A 23,281-nucleotide genomic window follows, 5' to 3' on the forward strand; every position below is an offset into this window, starting at 1 on the left:
AACAATGTCACGAGTCTCAGCTGGCATCAGCTGAAACTGCTTCTGCAAGGTATGTGCATTCTGATGGAAAAACCCATGTGATGCCTTGGCCTGTGCGAGTGTGTCAGGCTGAGGTGTTACTCATGCTAGGTTAGCCAACTTGTCAGCCCTCATGTTACCTTCCACTACAAACCCTGGCAAATTTGTGTGATTCCTCACATGCAGAACACAGAAAGGATGAACCCGGGCCTGAATGGCATACCACAATTGTTTTGCGGAGAAAAGAAGAAAACCTCACAACTTTGTAAAAGTTGTAAAGCTTGGTATGTTTATTACAGCTCTGGACTTTTGAGGAGATTGCTCTCCTCAAAAAAGGCATGCGTACCTCTGAGGACTTCAGATCTCCTTTTATCTCCCCTTACAAATACATATGCATACAGTTTCACAATAGGTTCATACATATTCATTCTGCTTGACATTTATCGCCAGTTCCTCTTTGTCAAAAGAATTATTAGGTCAGGGCAGACCGGCCTTGTGGCCGTTTCTGGTTTTTTTTCCTCTGTCTCCTCACTATCTCTGCCCTGCAGTTTTTCCCTTCAGCTTTGGCCTTACAGACTTTTTACCTCTCCTAGACACTTCACCTAATTCAAAATGGATTTTTACTCTGTCTCACAATGTCTTCAGTAAATGAAACAAGGCAAGATTACTGACCTCCTTCAAAACTGAATGACCCAACTGTGACGGTGTTCACAAGGGTCTCAGGTTGAGGGAAGAGACGAGGATTTGACTCCATGTTTCAGAAGGTTTGATTTATTATTTTATGATATATATTACATTAAAACTATACTAAAAGAATAGAAGAAAGGATTTCATCAGAAGGCTAGCTAAGAATGGAATAGGAAGGAATGATAACAAAGGTTCTGTCTCAGACTCTCTGTCCGAGCCAGCTGACTGTGATTGGCTATTAATGAGAAACATCCAACATGGACCAATCACAGATCCACCTGTTGCATTCCACAGCAGCAGATAACCATTGTTTACATTTTGTTCCTGAGGCCTCTCAGCTTCTCAGGAGGAAAAATTCTAAGGACAGGATTTTTCATAAAGGATGTCTGCGACACCCAACCACTGTGCGATGTTGGCCACATAGGCAGAATCCGTGACCAAGTTGAAAGGTTCCTGGGAAAATTTCTCAAATGCTATGACAGCAGCCCTCAGTTCAACCAATTGGGCTGACCCATCCTCATGACCTTCCAGAACCTGCCACTTAGATCCGTCCCTGCAAATAACAATGGCCTTTCCTGTTTTCCCTGTAACCATCAGTGAAGACAGTGGGTCCTTGCACGGGTTCCTGGCTATTTTTGGGCCACAAAGAGATTTGTGTGAATTTTGCCATATGCAGTAGCCTATGACTGGACAGATGATAAATGATCTGCCCTGAAAAATTTTCCAGAGCCCTCTGCAGGGACACACTGTTTGCAAAGCTCCAGTCAAAATCCTCCCGTTGCACCAGCAGTATGATCTTTGCAGGATCCGCACCCATCAATTGCAAACATCGTTGCCGGCATTTGATTATCAAGCGAGCAATCAGCTCAAACAATGCAGTTGCCGTCTTCTGCGGCTGATGGGGCAGGCAAACCCATTCCAAAATGTGCAAGGAATTAGACCATTTTTCACTCCTTTGGCCAATGATGCCCATGGGATGCGAATCTGGAGTGGTGAGGAACACAGTGACATCAACAGAGGGATCAATGTGATAAACTTGGCACGCTGAAACAGCTTGCTGAACCACCTCCAACGCCTTATGCATCTCAGGGGTCAGTGTGCGAGGTGACTTTAGATCAGAGTCTCCTTTCAACAAATCATACAGAGGAGACAGCTGTGCATCGGTTAGTCCCCAGTACGGATGTAACCAAGTGATGACACCTACCAATTTCTGAGCATCATTCAGTGTCTTCACAGAATGCACAAATTGCACCTCCTGGAGGCGGATCATCCGTTCCAGAATTTTGACCCCAAGTACTTCCAAGGTGGTTGTTGTTGAACCTTTTCTGGAGCCACCTGCAGTCCATGAGCATGCAAAGCATTGAGCAACTGAGGCTGAATCCTCAGCAGCTCATCCTGGGTGGACGTGGCCACCAAAATGTCGTCCATATAATGATACAGACATGCATCAGAAAACTGCTTGCGAACTCCAGACAAGGCACGGGCCACATACCACTGGCATATGGCAGGAGAATTGTGCATGCCCTGAGGCAATGTCCTCCATTGATATCTCTGTGCGGGCTCAACCTTGTTAATCACTGGCACCAAGAAGGCAAACTTCGGTCTGTCATCAGGATGCAAAGGAATTGTAAAGAAACAGTCCTTCAGATCCACAATGAGGACCGGCCAGTCTGCAGGAAGCATGGTAGGCGACGGCATGCCTGCCTGCAACGTTCCCATGCTTTCCATCACGGCATTGACCTTTCGGAGGTCTTGCAACAACCTCCATTTCCCAGATTTCTTTTTGATGCAGAAGACAGGAGTGTTCCAGGGACTGGTAGAAAGCTCCACATGACCCTGGTCCGACTGCTCCTGCACCAGATTCCGAAGGGCGACCAATTTCTCTTGAGGGAGGGGCCACTGCTTCTCCCAGACAGGTTTGTCCACCAGCCACCATATAGGAGGTGTAGGACACTCTGTGCTCTTCACTGCAGTGGCCCCCATCAAAAATCCGTCCCGATGCGCACCCCCCAGACAGACAGAACATTCCTCCCCCAGAGGTTGGCAGGAGTAGAAGTAACATGAGGCCTAACCCAGGCCATCTGTCCCTCTGGGTTCACGACCAGCACGGGCCTCTGGCTCAGTAGCATCATGCCATCCCTCCCAGGCCCGTGACAGACGTCCCCACCCGATCCAAGGGCCACTCCAGGGGCCAGGTGGCAAGGGAGAGAACTGTGACATCAGCACCGTTGACGAGAAGCCCGCGGAGGTGGATTTCCGACGGCGTCGCACCAGGAACAGACAGGGTACGCAGCATCTCTGGACGGTCCTCAGTCAGGACAGCAGTCCAGTGAACTTGAGGTGGCCCAGTGGATCCAAAGCCACCAGCTCCACACGACTGGTCAGCTGTCCTGCGAACAGAGGACTTAAAAGGCACAAGTTGAGCAAGTCGCGTTCCTTTCGGGGTTGTGATGGTGGGGGAGGGGGGTTGTGGAGACCATGGCACAAATCTGCCCTGTGAAATCTGCATCAATGAGCCCCAGGTGCACAATGATGCCCTGAAGGGTGGCACTAGATTTCCCCATAAGGAGGGCACTCATGCCCCCACCCAAGGAACCAAAGGCATCCAGGGGAACTCTCATGGTTTGACCCTGGTACAATGCCAGTGCCCCCATGAGAATACCCTCTCCCTGGTGTCTGCTGTGAGATGTGACCAGGAATAAGCAAAGCAGGCTCCTACTTAGAAATAAAGAAAACTTTATTAACTAAACTACAAGAAAGGGAAAAAAAACACAAGGAAAATGAAAACCTTACACAAGCATTTTCCTCCTTCCCCCCACCAAATTTCCCAATGCAATACATTCCCCCAAATCACCAACTCTCAGTCTGATACCACCCTTTAGAATACTCAATCTTCAGTTCATCAAGAGGAGAGGAGTCCTTCTTGCATCATAGGCTTCCCCTGGAAACACCGTTGAAACCTCGTGTGTTTCCATGTCACTCAGCACTGCCCGGAAAATTCTTTTGCCATCGTGACATCTTCCTTCCATGCCCAGTGCTCTCACCACTGTGCATGGACCAGAGCTGCTTCTAGGGTTGTCTTTCAAGGAAGTCTTGTCTCACTCCAAAAATGGCACAGTCTGTCCTTCGGGACATCTGTCCCCCCCCAAATTTTTGCACCCCCTGGGGCCGAGGGGTACCCACACTGAACCCTCCTGGTTCTGAGGCACTGCCTCCCCCTAAATGCAGTCTTTGTGTCACAGGAAAAAAAATGGTTCCATCTATGGCCACACAAGAAAAGTCCAGCCAAAAGGCCACTCCATCATCTCTTCTCCCACTCAAGAGTCTTCTGCACTTCCCTCGTGGCCCATCCCCTCTTATCTCATCTCTTATCTCTCTTCTCATTCAGCTCCAGGAGGATCAGCATTTGCGAGGTTTCAACCATGCAAGAAAAGGGTTAAAAATTTCAGTCTTTGCCTGTCCGGAGCTTTGGAACTTCCATGCTGCCCTGCTGGGCACCTTCTCGCCGCACCAACCCCCCCCCCCTTCTCCTCCTGGGCCGGCCGTAATCAAATTCAGACACCAGCTCTCCCTCTCTCTCTCTCTCTCCTGGGGGGGGGGGGGGGGGGGGGGGGGGGGGGGGGTGGCTGCCTGATGTCTCTTGCTGCTCCTCCACCCTTCCATCTTCAAGGGCCTCTTCACCCCCCATCTCTGTCCGGGCCCAGGCCTACCGCAGGGCTGCCCCTCCCCCGTCCAGCAGCAGCAGCTGGACGGGGGAGGGAGATCCGACCTCTTTGCCTTCGAAGTCCCAAGAGGGCTTCCCAGGGGAGCAGCTCTGGTTTTTAACCCCTGTGTGTTCTCAGAGGCGTGTCTGAACCTCAGTGGCTACATCAGGTGCCAATATTAAAATCTGAACACCTATTGGTGGCCACAGCATATCCAAAAAAAAAAACTTACTTCCTGTCAATGTCTCAAACCATGACAGGAACCTTGTGTATTTTGCAAGATTCCAAGACAACGGTTGCTGTGGTGCAGACATCTACACCTGCTGATCCGTGGGTGCTGGCTGCAAGACGGCAAAGGAGACCTCCATCGGCTCCGGGGTCTGGAGAGAAGCTTGTGTCTGGGCACGCCCCTCCTGCGTGCTCTGCTTGACGTTTCCTGAGCCTGGTAAGCCTGGCCATTAACATGAACAGTCGCCTTGCAAACACTGGACATGTGATTCAACCTACCACACCGACCGCACAAGAACATGGGGAATTTGACCTTCTGCGCTTTCTTTCCCCGCTTCTTGCCAGCCTGCGCAGTCCCCTGCTGTGGCTGCTTGCCCTGCGGTGCCTCCCAAACTGGCTGCACAGCGGCAGCCACAGCAGCCAACTTCCGACCCAGGGAGACGATGTCCGCACAGGCCTCTGCCATCTCGGAGATAGTAGGAACACCAGGCAGAGCCACTATGACCCTCCTACATGCAGCATTGCAATTACACCTGACAAGGTTTGCAATCGTAACACTCCTTGCCACAGGATCAGGCACCTGCCTCTCCATAGACGCAGTCAGCCTTGCTGCAAATGCCATGAAAGGCTCATCATCCCCCTGGACAATGGTCAAAAAAGGCTGCTTCGGAGCAGGGTCTGAACAATCGCTGCCATGCCCAGCATGTGGCACTGGTCAAGCACAAGGGGATCGAATCCAATCTGCCCCTGAACATTTTCATAAAGCCCTGTGCCCAACAGCATGTCAGCGACAACCCCACGCCTGGGGTCCTGTGGCCCCAGCGCAGCATTCTGCACCACCGCGTGGGCTGCCAAACGAGCCCACTTGGTCTCAAACACACCATATTGCACAGGGTCAAAAAGAGAATGTGACACACGACGGAGATCGTGAGGTGTCAGCATGTCCGTAGCAATCCTCTGGAGAGTCTGCATAACCTCAGCAGACCCCAAACCATGCTGAGCAACTGCTTCATGGAGTTCTTTCTCCAGCTTATATGAAAGGGGTTCGTGGGTGTTATGAGCAACACCCCTGAGCAGAGGGAAAGCCTGGGAACCCCCTTACAAAGCCACCGCACCTGCTGTGTCCTGGTCCTTGGGCCCCACAAGGACAAGAGGGGATGATTGACTGGGAGCCAGGTCAACACCACTCACCCCTGCACCCCCTGCAGCACCGGCAGAGCCAGAGGAGCCCACTCTGCGACCCTGCAGATGCCGCGAGGAGACAGGCTCGTTCATCTCGTCGGCCTTGGTTTTGGCTTCTTGCCAGAAACGCTCGGGGTGCCTCGGATGCACAGTCACCTGGCACGAGGGAAGTGTCCACAAATTTGACGAGGAAGCGCCATGGCCTCGGGCACCCATCGGCCTCCCGCTGGCCATGTCAGCAGTTGCGCTAAAGGTAAAAACCTCAGTGCCCTGTCGCGCTGCAGCCCCAGCAGGGGGCGCCTTGGTGGGCACAGGTGTCTGCACAGTCCGCAACTCCGGCGCGGGCCGGGACAAGACTGGCATGGGGCCCCCGGCCCCCGACACGGGGGAGGGGCAGGATGCCAAGAGAGACGCAGCCCACGGAGCCATGTCACTGTGGGGCAGCACAAGGGAGCCCAGCAATCTCCCTAGGAGCATCTGTCCTAAGCCGCAAGACTCCACAGCGGGCACCTCCCCCCACCGAGTGGAGAGGGGCGGGCTGCCCCTGGAGTGGGGCTGGACAGAACACTGACCGACGCCCCACCCCCAGCTGCCTCCACCGACTGCGCATGCACAGCAGGCTGCACAGGCCCAGAGATGGGCGAAGTCGCCCCCCCCCCGCTGAGGAGCCCGACTCGGGGGCAGGCGAGCCCGCCCCCGCTGCACTCAGGGGGAACGTGATGGACACACCGCAGTTCGGACGAAAAGTTGTCACCGAATCAGACTCAAGCCGAGGCGGAGGCTGATCCTCAAAGGCCGGGAAGACACAAAGAGAGGGCAACCCGTCCCCTGCCCCACCGCCCGTGCGGGGCAGGGTGGGGCGAGGACGGCCCGCCGAATCCACAGAGCCCCCAGAAACCGATGGGGCTCCGCGCCCCGGACCAGCTGGCCAGGAGCCCAATCCACCCCGGGGGAACAATCACCACCCCCCAGCACACTGTCCCGGGGCAGGGAGGGGGACTCCACATCACACAGAAGCTCTAACTCTCCCTCGTCCACGTCCTAGTCAGAAGGGCTCCCCCGGGAACTCCAAGGGGTACAAGAACCAAACCCCTGCCAAACCTCCTGACACTTTTTCCACTGCACCAGCAGCGATCCCACGTCTACGGTGCAATCATCAAAGAGAGCCTCCATGAGGTGGACCCCCACGAGAGACCACTCCTCCCTGGAGAACGCCTTCGTAGGGACTGAAAAGAACCCTCGCTCTGGGGCCCACAGAAACAATCTCTCAAAATCACTCCAGGAAACAGAAATCTGTTTCCACTCCAGGACCCCCCTTCAGAGATCCAAAATGAGGGAATCCTCCTCGAAACCCACAGAGGTTGCCACCACCCCAAGAACAGAAGGCAGAGCACCAAAGAGGGGAGGACAACAAGACCTCACCGTGATCCGGACTCTGTGTCTCAGTCTCGGCTGCAGTACACTTCGGCGGTCACCAGATGTCACCCAGATGTCACTATAGGACACGAAAAAACACAAGCACATACCGCTGTTCTCAAGGTGAAGGAAAAAGGGAAGTTTATTTTCTGGCTCCAACATTTATAGTTTTCCAAATTGACAGCGGATTGGAGGGTGACAGTGACACCTCTCCAATGACACTGGTCAAACCAACAGTTGATCAACTCTCTCCTCCTCCATAAAGGAATGCAAAACAATGAGTTATTTACAGAAAGTGTGTGAGAAAGTTCACTACAAGAATCTCAACATCAGAAGGCTTAGAAAATCTTAAAAAACCAGGGTGACAGCATGCTGGTGAAAAAATGAGTGACTGAGTTTTGCCTGGGAAAAGCAGTCCAGAAGTTGAACAGGCAAGGCAAGTAAATCTGCTTGCCGGTTCCCCTCTGCAATAAAACTGGGTAAAGTTGTGTGAGACCTAATGTGCATAACCAAGTAGGGGTGCTGCCTAGTTTCTAAAAGGAAAACAAGTTGTTGTAACCACTGAAACAATTTCTTGTTGAGCACATCCTTTAGTGCAGCAGCTTCAGCTCTAGTCCTCTTCACTAGTCCTGCAACATAAGCAGAATCTGTTATTAAGTTAAAAGGGATAACAAATTGCTGAAAGGCCCAGACAAGAGATGCAAATTCAGCAATCTGAGGGGAATCTGAAACAGTAGTTACATCCAAATCCTATCGATTGAGATCTGTGTTCCACCAAAGCAGTACCAACTTGTGGGTGCAGCCAGATCCATTTGTAAAAACAGTTAAAGCTTGTAATGAGATCTCACTTTTCTTGGGTCACATTAGGAGATTAAAGCCAGTTGCCACAAGCTTGTGCTTCAGGGGATGTGTAGAAAGCTGTTCAGAGAAGTCAGTGAGGGCCATTTGAAAAACTTCAGATTGCTGCGACAGCCACTGTAAATAAACAGTAGTAATAGGCAAGCAGATCAAACAAAAGTCCACACCTGCAAGTGTGGTAAGTCTCTGTCTAGCTTTTATCATAAGCAAAGCAAACATCTCCTGTTGTGTGCTTACAGTTTTAGACATCTGATGTGGCAGAAAAATCCACTCTGTGATCAGCAAGGGGTCAGGCGCTTTAGGATCCCACTGAAAAATCAAAGCATGGGGTTGCCTAGCCAAATTCAGAATTATTAAGGAAAAGGGCAACTCAGGGGCCCATCAGGCTGCTTGCTGATTTGAAATAGCATTGGCTACCAGTTGCAGTGCCTGGCAGGCTTCTGGTAGGAGCTGCTGAAGTGACAGGAGATCTGGTTCCCCTTTTAACAGATCAAACAAAGGGCTCAAGTCAGCATTTGAAATTCCTAACAAGGAACAAACCAAATTAATTGAACCCAAAAGTTATTGATCATCATGCAAAGTACAAATGATTGAACCTGTAAAGGCTGAGGAGAAATACTCTGGGTCCTAATGTGCCAGCCAAGGTATTTCCGAGGGGGTTGACACTGGATTTTTTAGAAGCAACACAAAGCCCTGCTTGAGTTACAACAGCAACGACAAGGGCTAAGGCATCCTCCATGACTCCCTGTTTTTCTGCTGCAATAAGCAGGTCAGCCATGTAATGATATAATAAGGCAGCAGGCATTTTTTGACAAATGGGGTTGAGGACCCTCACAACAAACCATTGGCAAATAGTGGGACTGCATTTCATGCCTTGGGGAAGGACCACCCAGTGATATCTTTGCAGGGGTACTTGCATGTTAGTGCTTGGGACAGAAAAGGCAAATTTATGAGCATCATCAGGATGCAAAGGAATGTCAAAAAAGCAGTCTTTTAAGTCCATGACTGTTATGTGCCAATCTCGAGGGATCATGGTGGGGGATGGGAGACCAGGCTGAAGGGCTCCCATGTCCTCTATATCAGCATTGATTTTGCAGAGGTCTTGGAGCAAGCACCACTTGCTGGTTTGTTTTTTAACTACAAATACAGGCAAATTACAGGGACTGATAGAGGGGACTATATGTCCCTTTTGAAGTTGTTCTTGAACAAGGACAGTGAGTGCACTTAATTTAGGTAGTGGGAGGGGCCATTGGTCCACCCAGAGAGTGGGTTCAGTTTTCCAGATCAATTTCAGGGTGTCACGTGCCACAATGGCCCCTATTAAAAATCAGACTGAATTTTGACACTCCATTGAAAAAGTACATCTCGTCCCCATAATACCATGGGTACAGGCAGAAAAAATGGTTTTACAGAAGCTATGGGACCTTCAGGTCCTGTCACCTGAATTAGATGGTGACTTTGATAACTGTGACTGCTCCCCCCAATCCCAGTGAGGGCTTGGGGTATCTCTGTGAGGGGCCAAGTGGGGGGGCCACTTGGCTTGAGAGACAACAGTGAATCAGCTCTGGTATCTAAAATGCCAGTGAGTGTCATCTGTTCCCCCTGTAATGACAGGGTACATTTGCAAGAGGGACGTTCATCAGAAATTGTCTGCGCCCATAATATTTGTGGGGTTCCTGTGGAACCAAACTCTCCCACCCTTGTATTGCATTCTGTTAAAGGGGATGACAAATTGTGTGAAAAAGGAATAAATTGTGTACCTTGAGGGACAGTAGAGGGTGGAAAGGGAGTCCAAGCCATGATTTTAATTTCCCCAACAGAGTCTGAGTCTATAACTCCCAGGAGGACAAAAAGACCTAAAAGGGTAGTTGAAGACCTCCCCACCAGCAAAGCACTTTTCTGAGTGGGCCGAAAATTCCTGTAGGAAGTAAATGAACAGAAGAGTTGAGCAACATTACTGTGATTGAGGTTGCCAGGTCCAGTTCGGTGCTGCCTGCAGTTGCTGGCCAAAGACTTGAGGTGATCCTCCACTGGGTATCCTTGGTGGCTGTGCTTGTGGAGTTGGCATCTGTGGTGGCAGCATCTACGGTGGTGGCTGAGGTATTTGTGTCAGAGCACAGTACTAGCCCACGCTTCGGTTCCACTTTCCCTGGATTGGGTGACCTTCAGAATCATACTTAGAGTGACATTGGTTAGCAAAATCATGACCGTTATGACATCATGGACATAAGTCAGGGATTTTTGACTTAGCCCCTTTCTGAGAAAAGCAGTGTTTTTTAAGGTGGCCAGGTTTGCCACAGCCAAAACAGACTCCTGGAGTTCCAAAGGAACCTTTGATGGCTGCAAAAGCTCCAGCCATGGCTTCATACTGATGTTTGATTGTCCCAATAGGGTTGCACACTTCAACCATTTCAATAAGAGTTGGTTCTTGGTTAGGCAGGGACTTAGGGAGTTTTTTACAGTCTGTGTTTGCATTTTCAAGAGCAAGTTTTAAAAGTAAAATTTCATGGGTGTCTGAATTATCAATTTGGTGTGAAGTGTTTGCTTAAGGTGGTCAATAAACTGCATGTAGGGCTCCTGAGGCCCCTGGACAATGGTTGTAAATGCTTTTTGAGGAGTTTTTGCATCAGGGACCTCAAGAAAGGCTTGGCGAGCTGCATCCCGGACTCCATCAAGGGCTTCCCTTGGGCAGTGTCACGCCTGGGAGACAGGATCTGTGTATGGTCCCATTTCCATAAGCTGACTGTGAGGCCCACCAGGGTCTGATTAGCATGCCTCACATAAGTTATAAGAAGTCTTTGCAGACCCTTCTCCCACTCCTTTTCCCATAAGCTGTATTGAATGGGGGATAGCAGTAGACGAGCAAGAGTTTGTAAATTGTGTGGGGTCATTATGTGAGCAGCAAACAGAATCTAGCATGTTTGCAAAATGTGGTGAGCTGATACTGTGCTCTGTAACTCCCCATCTGAGCTCTTTAATTTCTGGGAAAGACAGCTGTTCCCAATGGGCAGTTTGCTTTTGACATCCCAAATATATTACCGGTGCCACAATTCTTTCAGCAATGTCAAAATCTCCCTCCCTTAATGCTTGTTGCTTTAAGCGTACCCAGTTGTCATGAGGGTCGGGGGGATACAAATTAGGTTCTTTTTCAGGATCGATGGGTCTGGGATCAAAGGGATCCTCCTCTTAATTTTCCTCCCTATTTTCTGGGCAGTAGCCAGCAGCAAAAGCCCCTACAGAGCTCAAAGGGCCCCCTTCCCTTTCACTCGTAAAGGGGGGTACCGGGGCTGTGGGTCATGTTTGCTGTGGTGGGAAAGATGTAGTCTCTTTAGAATGTAAAGAATTCTGTGACTCTGCTGTAAAGGGGGAGCAAATGACAATCTGTTTAGCAGCAGTCTCTTCAGATTTTAAAGAGCATTGAGCTTCTGCCGTAGAGGGAGGGCAGGCATTCCCTGTAGCCTGGGAATTTTCTTGAGCCTTTAAGGCCTCAAAAATAACTCACCAGGAGGATAGCATTTCTGCAGCCTCTTTATTTCCCTTGGTAGCAGAATCCCATAACTTAATTCCCGCTTTGTCCCACAGATCTGTTGTAAAGACCATGGACTTGGTGACCCCTGGTATCTCAGCTGCTGCCCATCGTAATAGGACTTTTATGTCATGTGAGGGCAAAGTTTCCCCATGCTGCTGCAACAGCTTAGACATAAGTTCAAAAATGTCTCTTTCTTGGGCATCCCCATACCCATTGTCCCCTGCAGTGGCTAACCTCCTATATCCCAGAGGGATAGCTCACCTCCTTTATCCTGGAGGGATTTGTCACCGGCCAGCTTTCCTGTTTCCTCACAGCAGCACTTTGTTCTGCGGGACTTGTCATCAGTCACTCAGCTAGGTGATCATTGCTTCCTCACCACAAGTGCACCATTTGAAAGTGATTGATAAAGAGATGGGGTCTCCATGGTTTGCACACATGAAGCTGTTTATTGATACACAAAGCAAAGTTTATATACCTTTTCAGCTGTAACTAAAACCAATACAACTATAACATTTATGTAACTAGGTAACATGCCTTAATTCAAAGCCTCGTACAGACTAACTCAGGTATGTACGGTCTTACATAATTTCTGCTTACCAAGCTCATCATACCAAGCACACCATTGACTTCTGCATTCCTTCTTCAAGGTTCTGCTTTCTGTTGCCAAGGCTTGCGGCCTACTAATGCTAACATATTCACTTCTGTCATGAGTTGAACAGTGCTCCCAGCTCGGCTTTCTAGCTGCATTCCCACAACTAACAAGCAAAACAGCAAGAGACAAAATAACAGTAAATAATCACTAGATACAAAATTGCTATATCTCATTAACTCCCCAGGAACAAAGAAAATCCCGAAATGGTGGGGTACTCCCCCCTTCTTCAGATGGCAGCTCCCACAGCTGACCTCAGTGCCCAAAAGACAAAGGGAAAATGGCAATCACTGCCCCCCCCTCCCTCCCTCAGTATAGCACTCTTTTCAGGAAACCATGTGATCTGGGAGACAAAGGAAAAAAATGGTGGACAAAATCCCTAATGGGAAGGTAGGAGCTTAGGAAGCAGTTCTAGTGGTAGATGGGAATTGCCAGGGTGTGTGGGGTCAGTGCTGTCACTCACTGTTTCCTTCTGCCACCTGCTGGACTCTGCTGGTGTTGGTGCTGCTGTTTTCTGAGCTGGTGGGGTGTGTGTGTGTAAGAAACAGCCTCTCAGCACCATTGTGGCATGACTCTGGACTGGCTCAAGCTTCACACTGCCAACGGGCTTTGCAAAATTCTCTCCAAAACAATTTCTGGTTGGGAAATGCAGTCAACATTGCAGGTAGAGGCATGAAGAAGGCAAGAGTCAAGGCATATGGTTTTTAGCCCAATTGCAAAATGCACTAGAAGGCAGCAAGGAGATGTTGGGGATCATGCTGGAGCTATTCTGATGGCTCCCTTCCAGCTTTTGGTCCAGTAACAGTAAAGGCCCCATTTTCAATTGTGATTTCAATGTCATGGAGAAAGGCAGCAGAAGTTTATAGAGAGGATCTGGATAGAGTTGCTAAAGTATTTGAAACCATAATTAGGACTCAGGACCCTGACTGAAATAATATACAAGTGTTGTTAGATATGTTGTTGGATAGCACAGAAAAAAGGATGGTGTTGACCATGGCCAGAAAGCAGGTGCAGGGGGCACATGCTAATGGAGGCTTAGAAGGAACTGTAGATCAGAATTTTCTTTCAACAGATCCAAGGTGGAACCCTAATTTACTGGGGCCCCAAGATCATTTAACAAGATATTAGAGATCAATGTTGTTTGGTGTAAAGCATGCTGTACTGAAAGCCATGAACTGGTCCAAACTGTATGAAGTAAAGCAGGATAGTACTGAACCCCCCATGGCTTACATAGAACAATTGAAGGTGACTGCCAGAAAATATACTAATCTGGATTCTGAGAATCCAGAGGAGGCTGTCCAGTTAGCAACTATCTTTATAGGGCAGTCGGCCCTGGATATTAGAAGGAAACTCCAGAAACTGGAAGGAATGGAGTCACATGACTTAGGAAAGTTGTTAGATGAAGCGTGGAAAGCATATCAAAACAAGGATAGGGAAAAGGAACTATGGCAGGCTAGAAGTGAAAACAAGAGACATGACAAACTGCTTGTGACTTTGGGCGTGGCTAAGGAACCTGTGGAGGGTACTAAGGGACCAGCCAACAGGGGAGGTTGGGTGGGGGGAACAAGGGAAAGGGGAGGCAGGAGGCTCCCACCATTTCCCTGACAACAGTTAGGGGAAGATCAGTGTGCAATCTGCAAGGAAAAGGGGCATTGGAAGCGAGAATGCCCAGCAGGCTAGAAAGCTGGACCTAGTCTTACAGGCTGTTACAGTAGATGAAGATTGAAGGGGATTGGGGGATTCCACTCCAGCTGAACCACTGGTTTCACTGAGACTCGGGAAATAAGTGGAATTTTTGGTGGATGCAGGAGCAACTTATTCCATAATAAATGCATGTAAAGGGAAACTTAATAGGGATGTGGTAAATGTAATTGGTGCTACAGGGAAAAGTGAAAATCAGCCCTTATTACAACCCATGAAATTTATATTAAGAAAGAATTGGATTAATCACCAGTTTCTTTATATGCCCAAATGCCCAGTCCCCTTGCTGGGGAGAGATTTATTGGGAAAATTTGATGCTCAAATAATTTTTCAGGATGGGGAAACACAAATTGTAATACCAAAATCAAAGGCCATTGAGGCAAGGATTTTTATGTTACAGGAGTCAAATGAATTGGAAGAAATCTCAGAGGAGGTAGAGAACAGTGTGACCCTGTTGGTATGGACAACTGAAATGACTGGATGATCAAAAGCAGCCAAACTGGTGAGGATTACTCTCAAACCTGAAGCTAAACCGGCAAGGCAAAAACAATATCCTATTAATTGGGAGGCAAAGAAGGAGCTGGAAAAGCTTATAGAAAAATTTTTAGAATATGGGTTATTGAAGGAGTTTGAATCAGAATATAATACACCAGTATTACCAATTAAAAAGCAAAATGGGGACTATAGGTTAGTTCAAGATTTAAGGACCATTAATAAAATAGTACCAGTTATTCATCCAGTAGTAGCTAATCCATACACACTCTTGACAGCACTTAAAAGGAACTATAAATGGTTTACAGTGAGTGATCTTAAGGATGCCGTTTTCTGCATACCCTTGGAGGAAAATAGTCAAACAATAATTTGCTTTTGAATGGGAAAGTGCCACTTATGGATGCAAAGCTCAGGTTGACACCTAGCACAGGGGTTTAAAAATAGTCCAACAATATTTGGAAATCAACTAGCAAAAGAATTAGAACAATGGAAGAAAAATAACACTGAAGGAGCAGTTTGTGGATGACATTCTGCTGGAATTGGAGACCCAAAACCAATGCCTGCAAATAAGTCTGTTGAACTTTCTGGGACAGAATGGCTATAGAGTAACTAAACGAAAAGCTGTCTCAGTTTGAGTCAAGTTAGGAGGAAACATCCTGAAATGAATGTGTCCTCTAAAAGGCAGGTTTCACACTCCCTCCCCCCACCAAAAGGAATGTATCAGGGGAAAGTGGAAAAAGCTGTTTATTTAACAAGCAGAGTGCACGAAGGCATGGGGGAAAAAATGAATAATGTTAGATAATAAAACCTTCTCTCTGCAGAGAAAGCTGGTAGATTTTAGAGTCCTGCTTGGCTTCTCCTGAGGTGTCCCTGCATCCTCCCCCCGCTGGGCCATGGTGTGTGGCTTCTGGTGATGGCCTGGTTTTCCAGACCAGAACAAAGCTGAACAGCTCCAGAAGATGCCATAGTCTTGGGGAAAACTTCTTGCCTCACCTAGAAAACCAGAAGCTAGCTAGAAGCAAAGATGCAACTCCCTTTCCCTGCTGCACACGCAGAGCCAAGAGCTGGGAAAAAAAATGGGGGAGTACCTGTGTTTGAACACAGACCACCAAAAGAATTCCACTGGCTTCCCCCACCCTCAGACTTAGCTGAAAGTTACAGGACCCATGTCTGGGCATGAAGCAGACAATGGGGATACAGTATCATACAGTCACCCCAAGACAAAAGCTTAAATAGGAAAGACATCTGTAAACTATTTGGGCTTCGACATCATGCAAAGGCAGAGAATTCTTAGCTTTCACAGAAAGGAAGTATCCTGGTTTAGGGCAAATTTAGGAGAAAACCTCCAAAGGGGGGCCCCTCCAGAAAGCAAACCCCCACGGCCCCTCTCCCCAACTGGTTCGGGAAGGATTCCTCAGAGACAAGTGGAAAGAACCTGTTTATTTAACAGGCAAAACACCCCCCAGCACACAAAATGAACAATACCAGATGACAACACCCTTTCACTGCTCTGAAGAGATTAGAAATTCAGAAAGTCTCTCCTGGGAGTGGTCGCTCTGTTATCAGATGGCTGCTGCAGGCTACAAAATGCAAACTCTCAGTGTTTCCCAGGTCCCAGTCCAGAGCAGGTTCAAATGGTTCCAAGAAAAGGGAAAGTAAGTCCAGGGAAAATTCGGCCTGCCTAGCTAAACTAACTAACAAGCAAAAGCAAAAGCAAGAGCAAAAGCAAAAGCAGCACTATGTACTGCCCCATCTGTGTCCCGCCGACTGTGGGGGAGTGAGCAGGCTGATAACAAAACCAAACTTCACTTTTCAGAGTCAGTCTTGAAGGCACAGAATATAATATCCAGCATAAACAGAACTGATGACTGGAGATACAAGCATCATAATGTCACCCTAGGACAGGAAGCAATCTGCCAAACTCCAGAACCATGGAATGTCTGAGAATTATGAGGCTTTCTGGGAGTGGTTGGGTGATGCCAGGTGTGAATATTAAACTATGGACTTTTTAGTGAAGCCTGGCTATGAAGTCCTAAAAGAAACAAAGAAAGGACAGTTGGTGTGGACTCCCAAGTGCCAAACTGCCTTCTGAGAACTGAAAAAGGTATTAATGACAGCACCTGCATTAGGGCTTCCTAAATTAATCAAGCCCTTTGAACTCTTTGTACATGAGAGGCAACATTTAGCCCTGGGGGTCCTGAGGCAAAGCTGGGAACCTGGAGGAGACCTGTGGGCTATTTCTCCAAACAGCTGGACAAGGTGAGCAAAGGATGGCCGGGATGCTTGTGAGTGGTTGCTGCAACTGTTCTACTGATCCAAGAAGCCAGGAAGCTCATGAATGGACAGCATATAACTGGTTTGGTCCCTCACATGGTGATAGCCATATTAGAGCAAAAGGGGGAACAATGGCTATCCCCCAGCAGGATGTTCAAATACCAAGTTGTGCTTTTGGAAAAGAATGATGTGGAATTGAAGACAACAGCAGCCACGAATAAAGCCGTGTTCCTCGATCCAAAGGAGGGTGAGGCAGCCCTGGCCCATTATTGTCTCCAAACTATCAAACAGGTATATTCCAGCAGAAGTGATTTGTGAGATGATCCAATAGAGAATCCTGAGTTAGAATTATTCACAGATAGGAGCAGTTTCATGAAAGATGGAAAACAGATGGCAGGATATGCAGTGGTAACCACTAGTGAAGTATTGGAAACTCAGTCTTTACCAATTAACATGTCAGCGCAAAAAGCAGAAATAATAGCATTAAAACAAGCATTGAATTTAGAAGCCATCAAAAGGGTGAATATTTGGACTGATTCTAGGTATGCTTTTGGTGTAATTAATGTCTGTCTTGGTTTGAAAGACAGGTGTCTGCTAAGGAAGTCAGAAGCCTCCCTTGGAATGGAAAATATGACCCCCTTCCTTCCTAATTATTATAATTTTGGAATTAAGGGGCTTTTCGGCAAAGATATGGAAAAAGGAATAACAGTTCTTTACTAGTATGTGTAACAAGGCAAACAAACAACAGCAATTGCAGCAACAGCAAACAGAACCAGAAACCCAGTAACAGCCTTCTTGGCTGCAGGTACTTTACCCTTCGGTGTAGTTATGGTCACAGCCGACAGGAGCACTGGATATGTGAAACCTTTTCCGTATAGAGAGCAGGAGTCTGCGACTCCTTGCACATGTGTTTGGAAATGATTTCACATGTCCAGTGGGCTGCAATAAATGCTCTTCTTTTCAACTTTAATTAGTTGAAGAGTTGTCTGTCTGTGCTTCAATTAGTGAGCCAGCCAGGAGATTCTCTATCTGAGAGACCAGACCAGGCTGTGGATGCCTCCTGGCACTACCAGGATATTCCTGGAGAGACCTCCGCTCCCTGTCTGTTCATCATAGGAACGGACAAGACCTCTGGCATTACGGACAAAAGGGTATGTGTTTCTCTTTGTAAGTCATATATATGCAGGGTAAGGGGCAGTTGGTAAGTCACAGGGGACGCCCTGTGCTCAACAAGGGCCCAAAGGTTTGCTTGCAAGCATTGCAGAGTTTGGTTGCCAGCTAGAGGGTAATTTGCTGTGTCATAGGGGACCTGCTAGCAGTTCTGGGGGTGAACTGGGCAAATTCTGGTGTATTGTTGCTATTTGACTGTGTGCTGTTATTTTAATTGTGTTCAGAGTATGTGAATGTCAGAGGTGATGTGAGTGGATGCTGAAGTGTTTTATTGCTGTGTGCTGTGTTGAGAAAAGTGAGTACCTTAAGAGATACCCTCTTTTCCAGTGAGTTTGTGTGTGAATTTTGTAGTTGCAGGGAATGGTATTCCCTGTGACACCTGGAGTTTGATTATAACTGGTTTCTCATTGTATGGTTGTGTTTGTGGACATTTTAGGATTTTTCTTGCAACAAGTGCAGAATTTTATGCAGAAAAAACTATAGTGTGGTGATCTATATATGTTTAACTGGTAAAAGGAGTTAAAGGAATTCCAGGAATTTCCCTCTCGCAGCAGCTTATATGGGGAGAGGTTTGTGTTTTGTGGGCATTTCAGAGTTTTTGCTGTAACAGGGACAGACTTTTTGCAAGACCGATTTGTTTTAATTGTGGCTAGACAGATCAAAGGGGTCCCTTTACCTCAGTAGTTTGGACTTAATCTTTGGGAGTTTGTGAAGGATGATATTAGTGTTATTCTGCAAGGCAGCAAAGTGAGTGTGCCCTGTATCAGTGGAAACAACACTTTAATCAAGCTAGCTTTGAACCAGAGATTTTCCTGCCCTCCAACTCCCTGCAGAGCCCTTAGGCTTTGGGATTTGTCTGATACAAACATTTTAGCACACATTACCATCTACTTGCATAGGGAGTGTGTGTGTGTGTGTGTGTGTGTGTGTGTGTGTGTGTGTGTGTGTTGTGGGGGGGAGGCAAAAGGGTGCATTTTAGCTACTGCAATCATTGTATTCAGTGTGAAAAGATGTGGTATAGGCAGACATTTAAGAAGAGAAGACCAAGACAGGCACTTTGTCATTCTAAAGAAACAAAGGCTACTCAGAGAGCTATAAAGATTTTAGTAACAACTGATTGCGAGGAGCAAGGAAATAAAAGGTTGTTTGAATTATTGGAAAAGGGAGTTTCAAATAATTTGAAAAAGCCAGCAGAAATAATTAGAGCCGAGTGTGCTCAGCCTATTTTTATACCCCAAGACTTTCAAATTAAGGCAAAGAGTTGGAATAAAATAGAAAAAACAAAACTAAGAAAATGGAATTTTTAGTAAACACAGGGGCAACCTACTTGGTATTAAATAAAGTCTTGATGTCTATAAGAGATGATTATGTTATGGTAAGGGGAGCAACTGGCCAATCTGAAAAAGCCTATTTTTGCAAACCATCAAAATATAAACTTGAAAATAAGTGGGGATTTACAGGTTAGTGTAGCAGTTAAAAGCAAAAGATAGGGAGATTATTTTGGAGGTAAAGAATCAACAATATGTAGACATACTAAGCTTAATATTAATAAAATTAAAAAGAAAATAATGGATTAGGTTTTTCTGGGGTAAGGACCTCTAACATACCAGGGAGGGCAAAGAATGCATCTCCTGTGCAAGTTAAACTTACGGAAGAAGAACAGTTAGGGTCAAGCAATACCCTTTGAAAAAGGAAGATAGAGAAGGGATTAGGCCAGTAATTGAGAACTTTTTGCAATTGGGACTATTAAAAGAGTGTCAATCTGATTTTAATACTCCCATTTTACCTGTTAAAAAGCTTGATAGTACATATTGAGTAGTATAGGACCTAAGAGCTGTTAACAAGATTACTGAGGATCTGCACCCAGTGGTGGCCAACCCATACACGTAACTAACATGTTTGACACCTGAACTAACCTGGTTTACTGTTTTAGATTTGAAAGATGCCTTCTTTTGCCTCCGTCTTCATGAAGCCAGCCAGAAAATGTTTACCTTTGAATGGGAGAATCCCAAGAGTGGGCATAAGGTTCAGCTCACACGGATATTTCCCCAAGGTTTAAAAACAGCCCCATGATATTTGGAGAACAACCTGCAAGAGATCTAGAGTCCTGGGAAGCTCCACTGTTGGGGAAGATGAAACAGGAAAGCCTTACAAATATGATTGCCTGGCAAAAGATTTTGAGAATATAGCAACTATAAGCAAGATTGAAATGAAAGCTAGCTTTGAGATCCCTTAGTTACTGAACAATGGGAAAACAATGGTGTGGCCACTGAAGGTAATCCCCTTTTGATGAAACAAGACCCTCTGCTTGCTGACAGGTCCAGGGTCCGAGCAGACCCTGCCAGCTTGGCAGAAGGGGTCCAAAGAGTAGTTTTTAGGGTTTAAAATGTAGCACAGTATGGTAATGTAGTGATTCTTATAGGCTATATGGAAATGCTATAGGATTTGTATGTTGTACTAGATTGGTTAGTGAGAATCAGAATATTCAACACAGAAGATGATTTATTGTATTGTAACGGAAACTTCGCTCTCTTAGCTCTTGCCTCTTAGCTCTTACTTTTCTATGCTCTTACCCTCTCATCCATTCTACCCCTCTCTTCTCTCGGGCCTGCTCTGAGCTGCAGCTGGCAGCTCCCAGCAGGGCCCTGCACCCACGCCCTTTGCAATAAACCGCAAGTTCCAAGACCTGGCTTCAGAGATCTCTCATCTCCATCCGTCCCAACTGTGCTACCCCCAGTCAATCCTACACTCCACCAAAGGAAGGACAGCTGCTGCACCATGTAGACAACCTCTGGATAGCTACCCGAAACCAAGAGGCATGTGTGTACTGGATGGTAAGACTCCTGAACTTTTTGGGTTTACAAGGATATAGAGTATCTCAGAAAAAGGCTCAAGAATTAAAGCAATCATCTACCTGGGTTATGGGGTCAGTGCTGGACAACGGACTCTAGGGCAAGACCCCAAAGAAGCAATATGCTAAACCCCAAAAACCCAGACAATAAAGGACTGTAGGTTTATAATTATGAATTGTTGGTTAAACCCCTGCAAGCAACGACAAAAAGATGAAAAAATGTTTGAAGGGGACAAATAGGGACTGTCAGGGGCTGTACATCTTGGGGACCAGAACATCAAAAAAGCCTCTAATAAAACTAAAAATAGGTCCTCAAGGGGAAGAAGTTACCTTTTTAGTAGACACTGGAGCAGAAAGATCAACTATACAGCACCTCCCCAAAGGATGTAAAATTAGTAAAGAAACTGCTCTAGATGTGGGAGCAAAAGGGGAACCATTTCAAGTACCTATACTTGAAAATGTTGAAATTGAATCAGAAAATAAGATTTGTTTGAATGATTTGTTATTGGCACCAGAAGCAAACAATTATTAGCTAGGAAGATATTTGATTATAACTTTAGGAGTAAATTTAGAAGTGAAAAAAGGAGAGCTACAGGTACAGCTTTATACTTTAACGTCAGAAGATGAAGACAAAATTTATCCGAAGGTGTGGCACCATAAAGGAGAAATAGGAAAGCTGGAGACTGAACCCATTAAGATAGAAATAAGTAATCCAATCGTTCCCATAATAGTACAACAATATCCTGTATCTTTGAAAGGAAGAAAGGTATTGAAGCCAATAATTGATTATCTGGTAAAACAAGGGACCTTAGAACCCTGCATGTCGCCTCATAATACTCCTACATTGCCAGTAAGAAAACCTGATGGTACATACCAGCTAGTGCAGGACCTAAGGGCTGTAAATCAGTGAACCATAGCAAGGTTTCCAGTAGTAGCCAACCCCTATATATTATTAAACCAAGTATCCCCAAAGAACACCTGGTATGGTGTCATAGATTTGAAAGACACTTTTTGGGCTTGTCCTTTGGAAGTAGGGATTACTTTGCATTTGAATGGAAGGATCCAGAAACCAAATGAAGACAGCAACTTCAGTGGACTGTGCTCCCTCAGGGATTTACAGAATCCCCAAATTTGTTTGGACAGGCCTTGGAGAAACTTTTACAAGTTTTTGAACTCCCAGATGGAATTTAGTTAGTACAGTATGTAGACGACTTATTAATAGAGAGAGAATCAGAGCAGACTGTCCAGGAAGGAACCATTAGGTTATTAAATTTTTTTGGAGAAAAAAGGTTGAAAGTATCAAGATCAAAACTGCAATTTGTAGAACCAGAAGTTAAGTATTTGGGGCATTGGATAAGCAAAGGGAAAAAAACTCAACCCAGATCGGGTATCGGTAATTATTTCATTACCCGCACTAACTGCAAAGAAACAAATTAGGCAGTTATAAGGACTATTGGGGTATTATAGACAGTGGATAGAAGGATATAGTGAAAAATCTAAGTTTTTATACAAAAAATTGACACTAAATTCTTTAAAATGGACCCTAGACAATGAAAGATGGCTTGAACAACTGAAAGATGCCTTAATGACAGTCCCAGTTTTGAGTTTGCCTGATGTCAGTAGGCTATTTCAATTATTTGTAGATGTGTGGAACCAAACCACTTATGGGGTATTGACACAGGATTCGTCAGGAAGCAAAAAACCAATAGGATACTTTTCTAAATTATTGGACCCCGTAATAGGGGATGGCTGACATGTTTACAAGCTTAAGTCACAGTAGCTTTATTAGTAGAGGAGGCTAGAAAAGTCACCTATGGTGGGTCACTGTGTACACTACTTGTGATGTGCGAAGAGTATTGCAGCAAAAGGCAGAAAAATGGCTCACCGATAGTAGAATATTGAAATATGAGGCAATTTTGATAAATTCACAAGATTTAGAGCTTAGAATGACAGAAGCCCAAAATCCAGCCCATTTTTGCCAAATGAGGCAAATAGAACATAATTGTGTAGAAGTTATTGAGCTACAGACTAAGATCAGACCTGACTGAGAAGAAGAATAATTAAAGATGGCATAAGACTGTTTATACATGGATCCTCAAGAGTGGTAGAGGGAAAAAAAGAAAGTCTGGATATGCGATTGTAGATGGGAAAAGGATGGAAATAATTGAATCCGGGCCACTTAGCACAGCATGGTGGGCCCAAGCATGTGAACTGTATGCCCTCTACAGAGCATTGGAAATACTAAAAAGAAAAAAAAACTATATATACTGATTCAAAGTATGCCTATGGAGTAGTACATACCTTTGGGAAGATTTGGGAAGAAAGGGGACTTGTAAATACCTGAGGGAGAAGACTTGTTCATCATGAATTGATTGTAAGAGTATTAGAAGCTTTGAGGGGTCCATCAGTGATAGCTGTTGTCCATTTAAGAGGACATCAGAGGGGAACAGATTATCGGACTCCTGGGAATAATTTGGCTGATGCAGAAGCACAAAGGGCAGCAGTATGCTTACCAGTGTCTT

The sequence above is a fragment of the Ammospiza nelsoni genome, chromosome W (assembly GCF_027579445.1).
Source record: "Ammospiza nelsoni isolate bAmmNel1 chromosome W, bAmmNel1.pri, whole genome shotgun sequence".
NCBI classification, from domain to species: Eukaryota; Metazoa; Chordata; class Aves; order Passeriformes; family Passerellidae; genus Ammospiza; species Ammospiza nelsoni.